Source organism: Vanacampus margaritifer, chromosome 14 (assembly GCF_051991255.1).
Source record: "Vanacampus margaritifer isolate UIUO_Vmar chromosome 14, RoL_Vmar_1.0, whole genome shotgun sequence".
Classification (NCBI taxonomy): domain Eukaryota; kingdom Metazoa; phylum Chordata; class Actinopteri; order Syngnathiformes; family Syngnathidae; genus Vanacampus; species Vanacampus margaritifer.
In genome coordinates, this window is record NC_135445.1 from 8,562,683 (window position 1) to 8,582,242 (window position 19,560).

The 19,560-nt window shown below is 37.1% G+C and overlaps 1 protein-coding gene across 3 annotated transcripts in view; it reads left to right on the forward strand.

Annotated features, from left to right (window-relative positions):
- cntfr (ciliary neurotrophic factor receptor) overlaps nucleotides 1–19,560 on the forward strand; it is a 358,577-nt gene that overhangs the window by 241,137 nt on the left and 97,880 nt on the right. The window lies entirely within an intron of this gene.

Below are 19,560 nucleotides of genomic sequence, written 5' to 3' on the forward strand. Positions count from 1 at the left end.
CTTATATCAGCCTGTGTGTGTACACAAACACACACACAGTGATGAATTGAGGTTGGGTTGTTCTATCAGTCATACATGCTGCAATGTGTTTTTCTAATCTCGCAAGTGTGTGTGTTTGTGCTCCTCGTTCTACTAAACAGGGGTTCTGCGGGTTGGTTTCATCTGAAAGGTTGAATCTAATCCCAAACTAATGCGTGCGCAAAAACCGTAGCTGTGGATGGATTTGGGTGTCAAACATGTCTAATAAGAAAGAACACAAAAACAATTCCCAGGTATTAGGATGAATATCGTAGCACTCAATAATAGGGTAAGCATTAATTCAAGCTGCCTTCTTGCATCAAATTTGAAAGCCATTTTTAGTTTAGGTTTGGGAGAAAATCCTCCACACGTGTTTCATTGTTGTAGCTGCATCTACTACAAAAGAAGTCTGCAGCTTTGGTTATCCTTGAGGGAATTAGTGTTGGCTTTGGGCTTCTGCTCACTGCTGGACTGTTGGTGAAACAGAAACACACACAAGGTATACCCTACAGTCGCAATTCAGGTACATTTAATTCAATTTCAAAATGTTTTATTTATATATATATATATATATATATATATATATATATATATAGATATAGATATATACAGTAGATAGATAGATAGATAGATAGATAGATAGATAGATAGATAGATAGATAGATATAGAGGTGTCAGTTGATTACAATTTTTAATTGTAATTAATCGCATGGCTCCAATAATTAACTCATGATTAATCACAAATTAATTCCAATTTATATCTAAATTTACAATTAAATGTACAATATTTTTTTCATAATCTTGTTAACATAAAAGGTGGAAGAAATGTTAACCTAATAGAAATATGGTTACAATAAAATATATTTTTTTCAAATTTATCTTACTCGTGTTAACGTAAAAGTGGGAAGAAACGTTAACTTAATAGAAACATGGTTGCATTTTTTTTTGTTCATGTATGAAAATTATTTTTATATTTTTTAGGACAGTGCACTTTATCAAAATGGAGCAATCCAAATTCTCTTTTATTTTCTCTTTTTGTCATTCTGCCTATAAATTGTCTGTATGCTTTTTGGTGGCCCAGGTCTGTGTCTCACCACACATTTGTTTTGCATCATCTGTGCTGCGTGACTCTGACTGTTTGTGTGGAATGAAAGTCCATCTGGTTTTTTTTTTTTTGTTTTTTGTGCACGGCCAAACAAATATCAAAATTCACATCCATATAATCGGAAAGTTTGCCATCTGAAGTTTGAATTTGTTTCTGATGAAGAGCAAAAATGTCCCTGCATAAAACATGTTACTTTTTTTTTTAATATGTACTTTAAAATTCATTCAATCCTGTTTGTAGCGTGCATGTCTTAGACTATTCGAACCCAAAACAGTAATTTGCAATTCCATGCTAATACTTTTGTGCGTGAAACATGAAAGTAGAACCCCAAATTTGAAGGTCTTGCGCAACCAAGGGTTGGAATTTGTTTTCCTACTTAAAAGAGTGTTGGGGACTAAGAACACCACATCTAAAGATGTTCAGCTCTTAATACAAAATAAGACACGATAAGGGATTTTTTTTTTTTTACTGTGCTTTTTAGACCACACATTCATTATTAAGAACTGCAGGCAGGCCAATCCAACCTTCTTCATCATGGCCTAAGATCTTTTTGAAGATATGTTTTGGTTTATGACAGAACCACATAAAACAAAAGTGCTCCTATTCTCATTTTTACTCACTCTGCATTGTCCTTTAGACCTCCACCATGTAAAAGTCGTATGGCTTTTTCTTCAAGTGACATTTTAGGATGTCCTCATGTGTTCTTATCCTGACCTTATATACGGATACGCTTTGAATGAATGATGCGGTGCACGACTGACGCAATGCTGTGCCAACTGCTTTGTTTCACTCTCTGCCCTTCATATCTTATTCATATCTATAAGAAGGTCATCAGGTCTGCTGGGGCGAGTTTCCTAGATACTTTTCCCCTCAGACTTACAACGCAATAATATAAACTTCCCAAAGCTTCTAGTAGTAAAACGCGCCATGACATTTTGAAGAAATAACCTCACAAGGGTAAATTATTGACTGAGTAAGTTTTAGGGACTGCAGTGAATCACCATATTATCACTGCCATCTGAAGCCACTGAGTTTTTGCAAACCTGTATATATATATATATATATACATATATATATATATATATACATATATATATATATGTATATATATATATATATATATATATATATATATATATATATATATATATATATATATATATATATATATATATATGTGTATATATATATATATATATATATATATACATATATATATGTGTGTATATATATATATATATATATACATATATATATATATATATGTGTATATATATATATATATATATATATATATATATATATGTGTGTGTGTATATATATAAATATATATACTGTATTTAAAGATCTAGGAATATAATCCTGACTATAATTGGTTTAAAAAAAAAAATCAACCTTGACAGTATAATAGGAAACCAGAAATAAACAATTAAAACATAACATTAAATCATGTGAAGGAAAAATAATCACACTGTCAGGAAGACTTCGGGGGAAAAAAAGACACACCGCGATGTGCAAGTAAAACATGTATGTATAAAGAAAATATTGACTATTCCATCATTCAGCAGGCACAGGCAGTATGAATGTAGCTGTCATTAAGAGAGTTAACACATATTCATGCCATCAGCAATGAGATACAGTTTGCAAAGGCTTATGAATATCTGAATGAACATGCCCAAGCATCCTAGCAGCAGAAAACACTTTTTTTTTTTTTAAATGCAACGTGCATTTTTGGAAAGGTCACCTGTTCTCACTGGTAATATTACATCTTGTGGTCTGTTTCTTCCAGCAGCAGGTACATACTGCATTCTTTTCATCTGCTACTCTTCTTTTTATTGAGAATTTGGAGCAATTACAGAAGCTCATGTTATTGCAAATAACAGTCATTTGCACTTTTACATTATTTACCTAAGTATGTTGCATATACACTATTATTATTATTATTATTATTATTATTATTATTATTATTATTATTATTATTATTATTATTATTATTTAGGGCTGGACGATATTGGAAAATCATGTGATATGCGACATAGTTGCTGAATATAGTGATATCGATATCATTGCAATATTTAACATGTGCCTAAAGAAATGACATTTTTATTGTTTAATGAAATAATTAAAAAAAAAATCATGCAGCAAAATAAACAAATTCAATATAATCCTAATTGATTGTAATTACCTCTTAATAATGTTCATCTATTAGATGGCGGTGCACATTTTAGTTAGCGGCTGACTGAATTCAGATAAAAGCATACATTTCCATATGAAACTTATTGCATTTCTTTGCGATATGCATATTTTATGGACCAATATCACAATATCGATATTTTTTCAATACATTGTGCAGCCTTAGAATTATTATTATTATTATTGTTGCACCATCTAAACACTACTGGAACCAGCAGAAACATTTCATTTGTCTAAAAAAAAAAATTTATTTGAATCTTTTTTGAATAGGAAGAAGTGCTTTTGAATTTCACATTAGCTGAACTGGAAACTTTTGAGGAGTGGGGGCAAAGCATCTGGACAAATTGCATGATGAGAGTATTTGAGAATCAATCTGTTGTCCCCATCCTTTTTACTGTAAAGGTTTGGTTTAGTGTATTTGTGGGACCAAAAAATGTTGGCCCAGCCTACACATGGAATTTGAAATTTTCTATGGTTTTAATACAAGAAGACTGAACACATTATTTTTTGAATGTATTTCATAGGGAGCGTCAGTCTAAATATCTTCTTTACAATAATATGTTCTATGCGGTTCCCCTGTTTTCTGGAGCTGAGACATGAGCAACTATGATGTCATTTTAAGCCGACAGCAAGTGGCAAGTGGCCGTCTTACATAGTGTGACAAGCTTATTAATAGACATTAGTTTTGTCATTACATCACTGCTCTGTAAGTCTAAACTGGATATTAAAAATAAAAATAGGAAAAAAATAAATAAATAATAATAATAATAATTTTTAAAAAAGAGAGCAATGATGATGACATGTCAAATCGGTAAAATTACCGAATAAACAATACTGAGCTCTCCAGGGAAAAAAATAAATAAATAAAAAAATAAAAAAAGGTCACCTGATTAGCTGAATGGTTAAAATGTTCAATCAGGTTGTAGCTCCTGTCAAAACACTTTTGGCTAGCTCACAGTTGCAGAACAATTGTTACTGCACGGGGCTAGGACCGTCTTGTCAGGTCTATACATTGAAGTAAATTCACAGCACACTATGCACGTAAGCCCATACATTTGTGTCTTGTAAGCTGTCATCAGCGGCAGCAAGCCGTGACAGCACTTTGGTATGCGGCGACCGAGGAGCAACATCATGCAACCTGCCTCATGATCAATATATACGGCACAATACAGTATATGTATAAGAACTCAACTGTGCTGATAGAGGACAGGCTTAACGTGCACGCTCATGCCTTTCTGATGTTTTCTATAAGAAGGTAGCTGCTACAATTAGGTATGAAGGCGAGTGTGTATGTAGAAGAGAGAAGAGGTCTGTTTTGAATGAGAGAAGTTTAGATCATACACGGGAACTCAAGCTACAGGAATGTCAACAAGCCGGGGAGAAGGTTCTGTCTACACATGTGGGCAGAGTCATGTTGGCTTGCATGGAAACACACACAGACAACCCCAAAACACGAATATGATTACATATTGGCTCAAACACACCAATAAAGCACAGGCTTGACAGTAAACAAGTATGCGTCGTTATATGAATGTGTGCGAGGACACGTTGTGTTGACAAAAACACTTTTTAACACCCTTGCATAAAGACAGACCATGTGCTGTTTGGATCTGCAATGAGCCATGTCAAATAAACAACAAACATACCTGGATGTCATTATATCTAGATATGAGATAACTCACAATGGAACTTTATCTGCTGGCCAAGAAATAAGCGTACATTTTTGTCAATGCATGACTATCTGCTATCTGTGTGTTTTGTCTGCATATAACAGAAAAACACATGAATTACAAATGGAATCTTTATTACATTGCTTTTCATTACCAAATGTCATAAAAAAATGAATGTATCCAGTAGCCTTGGCTGTAAAATGTATAGTGTTGCACAATGTATATAACGCTCATAAACCAGAATATACTCCTACGCGGGATTTTAACCCCTTCACACCCATAGGTGGACCCAGTGGAGAGGACATATTTGCGTGTGTAGACCAATAAAACCAATAATTTGGATGATATCAACACTTCCGGTTCATGATTGGATATTAACTAACCAATCAAAATCGCAAGTTGATTTGCATGATGTTGATGTTAAAAAAAAAGCGGCCATGTAGTTCTTATGTGGGAAAAGAGTCAAAATCAGCAAAAAAAAAAGAGAAATTTTGCCCAGCAGAAAAAATGCGGGTCTGAAGCGGCTATAAAATCCAAATGAGAACCCTGGCTTATACCCGTTTTCTAACCCAAATATTAAGTCAAATAAATGTGATCGGAATAGCTCCTTTAAAGGGAACATTGATTTGTGTTCTGCGCAAGCTCTATCCACAAGAAATCTTGGTCTTTTGAGTACAGCAAATACACTCTAAAAAGAGAATTGTTGAACCAATATAAGATTACAAATTGAATTGTTGACCAATTTAAAAAAAAAATAATGCCTCAATTGGTAACACACGATTTAATTAAATTAACCCAAAGCAAGTATATTAATTTTAATTATAAATTAATTAAACTTAATATATTCACTTTGGATTACCTTTGGATTAACTTAATTCAAGTCAATATATTAAGTTTAAACAACTCATAATAAATTAAACTCAATAATTGGTAATTGGGTTAAAACAAATGTTTCAGAAACCGGAAATTTGACCTTAACCTTTAACATGGACTGCACGTAGTCATTGTTGCTTCTTTATTGACAAAATGCATGGGAGCAACACTAAAGAACTTTCCGTTTCCGTTCATTATGGCGCCACCATATGGACAAATTCGGTAACGTTATGCCTGAAGGAAAATCACGTTTTTCATGAGACCGAGCGCTTTGCGTCATTTTTTTTTTATCTCACGACATTCAAATTGACTTCCGTCTTTTTAACGAATGGGTAAAGGGGGGAAGTGACGTATGCTATAAAGCAGTTAGCACATTTGTAGTTTTTTGTACGACAGTGTTCCTACCATCCTCCTCAAAGTTGTTTAGTGCCAGTAGAATTGATACCGACCCCCTCAGGCCATAGCAAAGGTACCAGTCGACTAGTTTTAAGTCGATGTTTCATCAGAAGTTATGAAAATATTTTATTAAGGTTGAAAAGTTCCTTTTTTTCTTTTCTTTTTTTTTCCAGAATAAGAAAAAAAAAAGAGGGAAAAAAAGTTGAAAAGTTCCTTGCTGCTACTAAAGTTTTTCAAAATATTTTGGTTAATTTATGAAATGTACAAACCCAAAGTTTCATCTGTGTTAGAAATCATTTTGCATAAAACATTAAAAAACAACAACAGCGTATCTGTCTTCGCCGGAACGTGAAAAATGACATCGTATGTTACCTGCAGAATGGAAAGCGGCGTGAGGCGCTGGATGCTAGAGCTGCCACATTTAGCAAGCCACAATGGCGGGAGAGCGTAGAACTCCACATATTTCAGGGTCTCTTTATGGAACGAGCACAGGTGCGTGCATGCATTGTGTATACTGCTGCTGTAGGTGTGTTACCTTTCAATTGTCACACATGATTGATTGCAGCTCTTGAGCTACTCATGCGCAGTTCCCTTGATACCATTGCCAACTGTTTGGGAAACTGTCACACTGCAAACACAGTAGGCAGACAAGAATAGGGAGAATAAAAAAAAAAACTCATTCTTGAATTTCACTAAGTCTCAGCGGTGACAGGGAAATAGCCTTAAGTCCCATTTGGAATGGTGGCCGTTTGATCGCTGACTCAAACAAGAGTAGAAATGATGCTGGAAGTTGTGTGGCATCGCTGTGGGCTTGGGTTTGACTGCAGCAGCAACAGCTTTGTGTGAAGCACACTGTTTCTCCATCGCAGAAGAACCTTCCTTGAATATGTATGCATTTGTTTTAGACCACCGACTGATGAGGGGAAAAAAGAATATTGTTACTTATTTTGAACAACTTTCCGAGTGAGTATAAGATTCCCGAAAAGAAAGATGAGTGACATTTAGTTGGGTAAGATCAAGGGTGATCGGATTTTCAAAATTCAAACTGGGACGCTACAATTTCACTGAGAATGGAAGGAAGACAGATGACATGCGCCAAATCCTATTTGTCGATGTGTGGGTGGCAAACTTGTCGGTTGTGTTATTTAGCTAATGCTAAATGCTATCTTGGTTGACAGTTCAAAAGCGCTAAACAATGCAATGTACTCAACATTATTCAACCGGTGCCGCATCTTAGCATTGGAGATATGCTATGAGAAAAGCTTAGCTTGCGTTGGGTCTGACCGCCGACCGCTCTATTAGGCTAATCGGACTACAGGAAGTAGTCCTCGTTCCGGTATGATGAAAGCAAGCCTGCTAGCGATTAGATGTGGATGAGAATGTGAACGCAAACGTAAATGTAGAAGTAAATAAGAAGGAATTAAACAGTTACTCTCCCTTTTAACTTGTTTGCTACCCAAAACGTATAAACACGTGCTATTTAAAATATTGCGATGGTCCCAAAAACGTATTTATATGTTTTTTCCCCCAAGTTTTTTTTAATGCTAGAGCATACAAAAGGCTTTAATGCAGCTTCTGACCTGAAGAAGTCGCTTAAAGCGGTGGTAGTTATTACAAAAAATGACCAGCAGGTGGCAGCAGAGTATAAGAGCTCAACCAGGGCCATGTTGCAGCAAGCTCTTTTTGCCAGTTTTTGAGGTTTGTGATTAATGATGAAACTTAGTTACAAAAATCTGTTAAAAATACAAAAAAAAAATACAATTATACTTTTTCTTCTTGATGAAAGAAGAGACTCTAATTGTTCTTTTTATAGCAATAGAACACAATATTCTGTGGGCCTGTGGGTCAAAATCCAGTTAAACAGCTGGGAGCAAACGGGGTTGCTTCAGTGAAAATGGCTGGGAGTGAATGAGTTAATTGGTTTATCGTATGACAACTGTGTGATTGACATATACATGGCAACAAAGTGACGCCGGGTGGGACCTGTGTAACGGTGGGACAAGATAATGGGTTGGCAAAATCCGCCAGGACTCGGGACACAAGGCTCAAAACATGACGCCTGGTCACCCTAGTAAGATCACCTACTTTCCTTTGAAGAATTTCATCCCTGAGATTGCTTTGCCTCATTTGTAAAGAAACAGTTTTGCAGACCAAAAAAAAAAAAGGTGTCAAATTGAGTTTTCTCCAAATGAACCCTGAATAACTTTTTTAGGTAGGTATGACACATTTAGATCCTGTCAGGAGTTGTGCCAATTTTCCTGCCAATTTAAGTTGCTATGTGAAGGTCATTGTGTATTTGCTCAGTGGATTTTTGATGAAGGCAGTACTATTTGCAGATGGTATCTTTACCCAGCTTCATTGTCATATATTGCCATCCATTAATTCATTGCTCATTGCCTCAAGTTCTCTTCTCATCTACAGCTTTTGAAATTCCTTTTTTTCCCAGCTGCGGTTTTGCTCCTTATCACACAATGTTATTCTTTATCCCCTTGTTAACTTCCTTCATGGTTGCTCGCCGCAGTACCGTTTACACTACTCCTAAGCTTCCATATAATCTTCCCATTTTCAATCAGAAGATAGGAGATATTTTCTATCACTGATCCTTCTACGTCTGTGTCGTTCCAAACTGTGTAATAAATGAGCTGGCTGGTATTAGCAGTGACCTTCACTCTGCTGCTCGGGAAAGGCTTAGGGTGATGCTAACCAACTTATTAACCAATAAAATGAGGACTGTGAGGGAGGTTTCTTCAGGCTTATGTGGGGATTATCATTCATATGCAGTCTAGCCAACGGGGAATCAAAAAGCGCTAATTATAAAGATGATATTTGCATATCAATGTATCCTATAGCATTTAAGGAACAGTAATAAAAACATAGTGAAGCTGTATCAAGTCTGTGGTTGGGAACTGCACAACTCCCGTCCGACAAGAAACTGCTTAACAGAATGCTGATATGAAAAAAGAAAAAGTAAAATAAATAAAAACAAGATGCAGGTGATGGATCACCACACTAAACCTCACATCTGAGTTCAGAACATATCAGAGGAAATGGAAACAGCATGGTACAAAATGATGAATGAATAAGAGAAGCAAGGGTATGATTTAGGATTCGCACTAGCAAAAACACAATACCATTGAGCTGTGTTAGAGAGAGAGAGAGAGAGAGAGAGAGAGAGAGAGAGAGAGAGAGAGAGAGAGAGAGAGAGAGAGAGAGAGAGAGAGAGAGAGAATTTGAATCTTTAACATGTTTTTTTTAAACCATCAAATTTATATAATTACATATCACTTTTGAGGATGCAGCTGCCTGAATGTATAAGTTTTGTTACCATAGTTACCTCAAAAAAGCAATTTAGTTACCCTACTTATTGCTTGATTTTTATAAGTAACTTAGTTCGATTACAAGTTACTTTGTTACTTTGAGCCAATACCGACAACCCTGCTCAAAATAAAAAAAATTGCCACTTATTTGGAAGTTTTTAAGAGTGACATTTAAGAATTAAGACTGTTGCTATATAAAATAAAATAAAGACAACCAGATAATTAATTAATAATGACTCTTTTACTGGATTTCACATAACATAAATGGTCTCCATGTTTTTTATTTAAAAAATAATTAGAAGTGCATTTTTGACAGGGACATTTAGGAATAAAGTTTGTTTTATAAAAACATAGGCTGAAAGAAAGACAACCTAAAAGTTTTTTTTTTTTTTTACATAATGATTTTTTTCTGGATTTCACTTAACATTAAAGATCTTCTTGTTTCTAAAAGAAAAAAATATATATATTCACTTATCATAATACATTTTTAAATGAAATGAAGGCAGTTTTTATTACTTGATATATTTATTAATGTTGTAACGGCAAAACTTTGTCTATAAGCTTGAATCCATACTGTGCTGTGATCCATCAACAGTATATAATAGAGTTTCTAACATGTTCTATAATGTAAAGTTATTTGTTAAGTACATGTAGTCAATAGTTGGGCAATCGGGTGTCCTCTAGTAGTTCATTAATCATGAACTATTACTGCATTTTGTGACATTTGAAGTCTTTAAATAAGAAGTCACATTCAGGATGCAGATCTCTGATGTCTTGTTTTCCATCTCTTGCTGTTTTACCATCCCTGTTGTAAAAATTACACGTTCCTGAACAGAGCCGTTATCCAGCTGTCCCGCTCCTTGTTTTTTTTGATGTTTCTCCTCATACTTCCCAGTTAATTCTCAAGAATTCTTCCTCCACTCCTCGTTTCATGACCTCTCTAATCCGGGCTTGTAAAATATTAACTGCTCACTCACAACATCCTCCCTCCTGTGCCGCCCCTCCTCTTTCTGCAACGACGACTTCATCTTTCCAATCCATCTAACACTCTCTCCATTCTTTTCCTTGCCTCCATGTTCCTCCCAGGGTGCCTCTAAAAAGTCAAGGCTCAATTAACTTTGTTGCTTGTGAATCTTTTTTTGTCAACTAAGGTTGTTGCTGGACGGGAGGCATCATAATATGACTGATTCAAACACACACCCGCACACACGCACACCTGACTGTGCAAATGCAAGTGAATTGGGGCCCTGGATAAGATGGCAGGAAACAGGAAGTGGATTTATATGAGCACTGATGCCTTGACTCATGCACACATACAAACACTTTCACAGCTGCAGCTGCCTCAGTGCTCACATGAAAGGAGCGGCAAATGCCGAGCGAGAGTGACTCTTAATCTCTCGGAGGAGAAAAAGAGACAGGAGGATAAAGTGATAACTTAATTCCAAGATGTTTGCAGAGGAAGTGTAATATGGGAGGAAACAAGAGGGTGGGTGTGGAAATGCCTATTTCCATGCATAATCCCATTCATGTGTGTTTGTATTTTTACACCTGCCTTGCCTGTAGTCTATCAGCAAGTATGTATTCTATAGTCCTACCAGTGCATGAATATGTGTGCGGCTTCAAACTGTCAACGTTTGTTTAGTGCCGCAACTTATTATGTCATACAGCAGTTAATCGGACGGCCATCTTGCAAATCATCAGGAAGGATTTAGCATTTTGCTGTGTTGTACTTTTGTAAAACTGCAACGTGCTCCACATGCTGACTGAGGCAAGAAAAGATATTTGTGACAGATGTACAAGTTACTACTTTTTAGTGTGACTTGCATTTTGATGAATGGATGTGTTGCCCTGCATATAATTACACACACGATAATCACAGTAGTCACGTTTACAACCAATTGTTTAGAATTTTTTTAGGCAATTTTACTGAAAATGCCCGTTTCCATCTGTTCTTCTTTTGTGAATTTTGAGAGGAGACTCCATTGCTGTAGGTGGCGGTATACACCGTAGAGATGGGATCCACCATTAATTTAAAAGAAGAAGAAAAAGACCAGGAAGTGACAGCACCGTGCATGACGTCGTATGAGTTTTCTTTTATAATTCTTAAATAAACCCCCCAAACATACCTTACTTTATCTTCTGACATTGCTTTGCGACTACAAAGGTCCGTGGGACGTAATATCCGTTCAAAACGTGCGACGTGTATCCGGTCATGCCACCGGTTATTCGGGAAACCTGGTTCCATAGCCAAATTCGCATTTTCCTTTTTCCGAATCTACCCTCTCTTAGCGTAAAGACCTTTTTACGAATTTTGGGCCCTTTTTTGAATTTCTAGCGTTTCCATTCTGTTTTATTTTCACATTCCTTGAAAATTTGACTAAAAATGGTTGGATGGAATCCCAACTAAAAATAGATGCAATATCTATCTATTACCGCTATAATAATTCAAATTGATGATTTGTATCTCAATTTCGGTGCATGGTTTGATACAAAATTTGATTAAAAACAATAATATAATAATGCAATATTGTTCTAAATGAATTTTTCTTATATATTATATTGTTGCACATGATATACATAAAATATATTATATTTATAATACTATTGTGTTTTTTGTTCACCGTGACTTAGGTACTTTTTTTAAGCACTTAATGATAAAAACTGAGCCATGTCATCCATGGTGCACTCTCTTCATGTAGTTCCCAGAACAAGCATAAGTGGTAGCCACAGCTGCTCACTCCATGTTGGCCATCCATCCATCCATCCATCCATCCATCCATCCATCCATCCATCCATCCATCCATGACCAGTCAGATTTCATCCCATCCTTTTCAATAACCCCCAGACCTCTCACATTACTGTATCACAAATTGCAATTTTCTTTCTCTTTTTTTTTCTAGATATTTTCTTGTCTGAGTTTTCCAATCAACTTATATAATTGGAAACATCTGTTAATTGTTTTTTACCGTAGCCTGGTACAGCTGCTACTCCACTTGTATGCACTCCATCCAAATTGCTTCGGGGGCCCCGCATACCCTTTCTCTCATTCGTAATTACAAAGACTGACTTGGCTGTCTACTATTATATGTAGAAAACAATTTTATTTTTCAAACAACTTGGAATAAATATCCAAAACTAACATACAATAAAACCAATAATCAAGTTTTCTCGATGAAATAAAGTGTTTTAGTTGACACCAATATTGATTAATTTAATAACAACACACAAAGCCTAAATATGTTTTTATTTTCAGTGGCAAAAGGCATTATAATATTTAAATTTTGTTTTTAAAAATAAATATACTGTGTATAAAGTCATATCAAGACTCGGACAACCTTTTGCAGCAAAGTTCATATTCATTAAAAAATAAATAAAAAAAATCAACATTTGTGTGTCTGTGGCTGGGCATGTGCAATCACAGAGTGAAAAATGTGATCCTCTAAACAAAAATTGATCATTCCAGTAGGCTGCATTTCAGTATGTCAGCTGATCCAATGCTTTACTGTTGAACTTTCAAAAAAGGCAAGACTCCCCTTGGGCATACAAATGTGATTCACTGATAACTGTTCCTGTGAGTTACGGCTCGGTTGGAAAGCGACACGCTCCCACACCGTCTGATGCATGCATGTCGATGAATCTACAAGTAGCTCTGCACACTTTCACATACTGTACACACACATTCATTAACCGCAACTCTCTTGCAAACATTCAATGATTGGGGCACAGCGCAACGGGATATAACTCTTGATAAATCAGAACGCCAAACCCCCCCTTTCATTTCATACCATAATTTAGCAATGATTTATGATAGAGACTCACTGATAACAGACATGCGTGCACAAACAAGTGAAGTCACAGATGCGGAATGATAGAGCGAGTCACACACTGGCACATGTGCGGCCCTGAGATTTTTGCCGCACAGTTGGTGCTCCATAATGAAAATAAATCACAGATCTAATCAAATGGAGGGAGTGTTTGGGTTATGTGGCGGATAGATGCAAAAAAAACTTGTGTGACAATGTGAATATTGGTCTGCAAGCTATGGGTGTCTTTCTGGGTGGACGGGCATTAAAGCCTATAAAAAACTAAAAAAAAAATCAATTTGTAATAAACATCATTGTCATGTAAAGTAAACATATTTTGTTCATCTCTGCCATCACATAGAGCCATTTGGGTCCAATTGCAATTATATTTTGGCAGGCTTAGCAGCCTACTGGACTTTCACAAATTGACAATTTGAGGGAGATGTACCTAAAAAAAACTCTAGTTGATGTTTATAAATATGTCATGCTGAAAATACACTCAATCGGCCTAGTTAGTTACACAACGCAATAAGTTTGAGTACAACCAGCAATGGTCCAGTGGTTTATGCAAAGGACTGGTGAGTTTCTTTTTTTTTTATTTATCAATCTACAATTGGTCATTTGTAATTTTTACACAATTTCGCTCTCATTATCCTTTGTTTAACACGTGGCTAGTGTGATGGAGCTTTGACCAGTAAACAGGAGGTGATGGTTCGAATCCCACCTTAGACAGATTGCAGTTCAAGTTTTCTTTTTATTTACTTATCATTCAACTACAATTTATAATTTGTGATTTTCACATCATTTATCTTTCAATTTACTTCATAAGCATTTCGCATGCATTCAAATCTTAGCATTCAGCTGTTAGCATTCAGCATTCCCATGCAATTTCTGCAGAATTTTTTTTTGATTTTTTTGATTTTTGAAAAAATACATTTATTTGCCTCTCTTATTTACATTCTTTTCCTAAACACACAGGTCAGCAAGAGCAATTTCATAAATAGACAAAAAAATAAAATGCTTTCACAGCAGAACATCGCTAAAACACAACACCTCTTCATTCACATCGCACAGTGCCCCGTTAACAGTCCACGTCACAAAAACTCTCCAGATCTCCTTCTCTCTTGTAAAAACTAAAATCAATAAAAAGTCTGGACTTTATCAACTTTTTACACAGAACCGTGGGATCAACTTCTGCCCCATCGTCAACTTTCCTTTTTCGGGACAACCACACACCCATCTTGGCCCCTGACTTTCCATCTATCCACCCATCATCTACCGCTTATCGGGTCGGGTCGGGTCGCAGGGGCAGCAGCTTTAGCAGGGAAGCCCAGACTTCCCTCTCCCCAGCCACTTCAGCCAGCTCCTCCGACGGGATCCCAAGGCGTTCCCAGGCCAGCCGAGAGACATAGTCTCTCCAGCGTGTCCTGGGTCGTCCCCGGGGCCTCCCGCCGGTGGGACATGCCCAGAACACCTCTCCAGGGAGGCGTCCAGGAGGCATCCAAACCAGATGCCCGAGCCAACTCGACTGGTTCCTCTCAACGCGGAGGAGTAACGGCTCGACACTCCAGGATGACCGAGCTTCTCACCCTATCTCTAAGGGAGAGCCCGGACACCCTGCGGAGGAAACTCATTTCGGCCGCTTGTATCCGGGATCTTGTTCTTTCGGTCACGACCCACAGCTCGTGACCATAGGTGAGAAATCGAGAGCTTTGCCTTTCGGCTCAGCTCCTTCCTTACCACAACGGACCGATACAGAGTCTGCACTGCAGTCTGTCTTGATTGACAAATTTGTCTTTGGGATCTTTTGTCCAGCCAGCCATTATACGTCCAAAAAGCAAAAGGATATGTGAAACATTGGCGAAGTTATAACAGCTTCCATGTCTTCACAGTTTGTCCACTTTTTGTCACTTCCCATTCATGTCCCGTGCACTGATTCACTCGCTAACAGTCAATCAGAGTACTATAATCTATTGTCACGACAGCCAACGACACCCTGACAACAGTGTACCCTACATCAAATAGTCTTCCCAATTGCCGTGTTCGATTGGAGTGTAGAAGCCTTAACATGAAGATTTTGGTATCTGCCAACTAAATGCAGATAAAACAACACAATGGTTGCATTACTGGTTAAATAGCTGAAAAAGTATTTTTTTTTCTTGACTGGAATTATTTATGTCCTTACCTTCATACTTAGTTTACAGACAGAATTAGCAAGAATGATGCCTTCACAGGAATATTGGATTGGTGGAATTTTTGTATACTCAAAGTTCGGGTACAAAATGGGGACTACTCATTTAAAATGCCACGTGTAGCATATATAACAAAACCCATCATCTGTCACTGTATTTTGAATGAATAAGCAGAAAATGGTGTGTGTTCTTTAAGGAAACTCTGGTTCAATGTGCTTGTAATGTGCGGCAGGTCTGAGCACTGTTGACCTTACAACATGGTAATGCCGCACTCTGAAAAGGCATGAGTGGTAACACTGAATATAAACTACAAAGAACAGCATTTGGGTGAAAAATTAAGTGTCCGCTAACACCCCAGGGTGAACCTGTGGAATTCATACATAATATACAGTATTTGGCATTCATGAAAGCTTTAAACCATTACTAGTCACTAGTAGCTCTATGTTCGTGCCGAGTGTAAGTCTGTGCTCGGGGGTGGAGGGCACCAAATGCTGATATTGTATAGCCAATCGAAGCAGCTCCCCTCATTCCCTTTAAAATTGGCACAAAAACTGATTAGCTCGGGTCCACGCAGAAGGTTGAAGTGTGCAAAGTAAATTTATAAAGAACTGTAAGCAGACCTCCAGCGGAGGTTGATGTGAAGTTGGCAAGGGCGATCACGGATCGCTGCTGTGAAGTGAGCACTTGTTGACCGCCTTACAACCCAAAGTATGTGTCTGCGTGTGATTGCTTTTATTGATTACTTGTGTTGCTTGCGTGTAGATTTTCCGGATTCTTCTTCTATCCCAATGCATGTTAATTTCAACAAAGACACTAAAATTTTGCTTGGATGGGAATGCAATTACAGAGATGCCAAATGTTACGGATTGTCCGTATTTTGTTGTGTAATTCACTGAATGCTAGCTTGTTACGCCCGTAACACTGATTGTTTTGGACATGTAAAAAAACATAAAAATAATGGTTGAAAATGGGCAAAAATATTTAGTAGTTAGTTGCGATATGTTTGACAAGTGTAGCGTCATTCCGTCGATACGCATCAGTAAAGTCGTCCTCATGCATGTGTAGTAGAAGCTAGCGATTGAGTCTGATGCTAGCCAAAAGCTAACAACTTCAAGCTAACCCTGATTGCTGCTAGCTTTCATAGATTCATATCAATGGTGAGGAACAAGGGCTGCAATGTGAAATTCCACCCTCACGTTAATGTGTCCAATGTTGCGGAGGCAGAAATGTTCCAGACAGAATTTGAAAACTGAAAATCCGGAAAACAATTTCTGGAAGTGAATTTTTATAGTTTGGGAGCTCTGCAAATAGTCTGTATGTGCTGTGATTGGCTAGCAACCAGTTGAGGGCATGTCCTGCGTCTCAACCCAAGTTATATGTGATAGGCTGTGACTTTTTTTTTCATATTTCCAATTTTGGAAGAAAAAAAGTTATTCACTACAGTAAGAAGAAAATACATATTCTTGTGGCTGTTTAGTTTATAACATTCCTCAAAGAGAATCTGTGTTATCGACTCTGTTTTGCGTCTAGAAGACTTTGAACTTTCTGAAGGACATTAATGATTTTCATTCGCATTTGATAGCTCATAACATTGTTCTTATGCTACTAACAATGCCCTGTCTATTACAAAAAGATCAATAGCACTTGAGCTGAATGCCATTATGGTTATTAGGCCTACTTGCCTGTATGGTGATGAGGCATGAGGGCATTATGCAGCACAGTGTAGGAGTCGTTGCATATGCGCCAGCGAGTTTATTCATTAGTGCATCTCTTACTCTATGGCGAGTTTTGCACTATTTGGCATTTCCATGATAGAATCCTTTAGATAAATAGGTGATGAAGGCAGACATTTCAGGAGAAGACAGAGAAGGAGTGAGCTGTTTCAAGGTGAGGGGGAGAGAATGATGGAGATGGGAGAGTGAAGGTGAGCAGAGAGAAAGACAGAGTGAGAACAAGATAAGAGCAACGGAGGCACCCAAAGCCAGTGAGAATAACTTACAGAGGCAAGAAACAAAAGACAAGAAGGCAAGATAACGGCAAATGATCACAACGCACCGCAATGTGCAGTCTCACGTGGCATACCGGTCTGAACCTCAGTAACGGAGGTTAGACGTTTATGTGTCCATTATGCCCCCCCCCCTCCCCAAGGAAAATAACAAAGATTAGAGTCATAATTAAGAACACAATGACAACACAATTCTACATCTGTATTCTATTAAATGCAGTAAAAGAAGCCCATAAAATGTATAACCTATGTGTCTGTCTGTCAATATGTCCATCCATCCATCTAGCTGTCATTTTTTTAGTACCTTATTAAAGTGAATGAACAGTACTAAAGAAGATTTTTACCTCTGTTCTTTCTACACCAGGACACCAGCGTCTGCATCAAAGCTAAACATCAAAGTCAGGCTGCTTTTATGGAGATGCAAATATGTTTTTTTTATGTAAATAAAGCCACATACTTTCCCCTTTGACAGAGAGGGTGAGATCAAACCAAATTGGCAAGTCTCGCCACTCATATTCATATGCACACACTATTTTGACTGTGACTCAAACAAATTGGGAAAGACGGCTGTGATGGGCAGGGTGAAGATGGCTGATAATAGGGGAAAAAAGGAGCAACTCAGAGGGCAGGAATCAAGTCATGGGGAGGTCATGGGGGCGATGCACGGCTCAGAGAGGAAGCGGAAACGAGAAAAGAGACAACAAATCATGTCTCGTTAATGTTAATGGGGACAGGGATTTTCCACATGAAATATAAATGAATGTGTTATGGGACATGAAATATACATGAAAAAGTGGCAGACATCTGTATCCGCTGTGTTAAGAGGCATGTCAGAGGACACTGAGAAAAGGGAACTACCTCATATGAAAAAACATTTGATCCCACTTGTCTTCTCTTTTCTGTCTTGACAAGAACTTTTGAAAAGACAGGGATCAATATTTCATTGTTGTGTTTTGTTGAGCTGTTGATCCTTAGTATTCAAATGTTAATCTGACGTCTTCACTTTGTGTGGTCCCAACGGGTCCCATGGGACTTATCAACAAAGCGGGGCCTCTAAAGTGCACTGTCGTAACCAAAACTCCCATTAGGCTCAAATGTATCCCTTAATCCTGGAGACCATGTTCCCTACAACATCACTTACAACCATTGAAGGCAGCTTGACGATAAAACATGGACAAATAAGACTATATATATATATATATATATATATATATATATATATATATATATATATATATATATATATATATATATATATATATATATATAAAAATACATATATATATATATATATATATATAAATACATATATATATATATATATATATATATGTATATATATATATATATATATATATGGATTTATATATTTATATATTTATGTGTGTATATATATATATATATATATATATATATATATTGTAAGTCAGACTTTTCCATAGGTTGGCTGTTCCTACGACTTACACTCCGGAGAAATTTATAGTCCGGAAAATACGGTGTATATACAAGGACAATTAATCCTATTTGAAGATGCCTCCAAGATTGTGTCATTGGTACTGATTCATATTTGAAAAGTAATTTAAACAATAGCCTCCCAGTGCAGAGGACATGAGATCGAGTCCGGGCTCCGGCCTTCCTGGGTGGAGTTTGCATGTTCTCCCCGTGCCTGTGTGGGTTTTCTCCGGGTACTCCGGTTTCCTCCCACATTCCAAAGACATGCATGGCAGGTTAATTGAACACTCTAAAAATTGTCCCTAGGTGTGATTGTGAGTATGAATGGTTGTTCGTCTCTGTGTGCCCTGTGATTGGCTGGCAACCAGTTCAGGGTGTGCTCCGCCTACTGCCCGAAGCCAGCTGGGATAGGCTCCACCACCCCCCGCGACCCTAGTGAGGAATAAGCGGTTAAGAAAATGGATGGATGGATGAATTTAAACAATAATGTTAAACTGATTAAATAATCTGTATCACGAGTTCCAAAATTAACATTT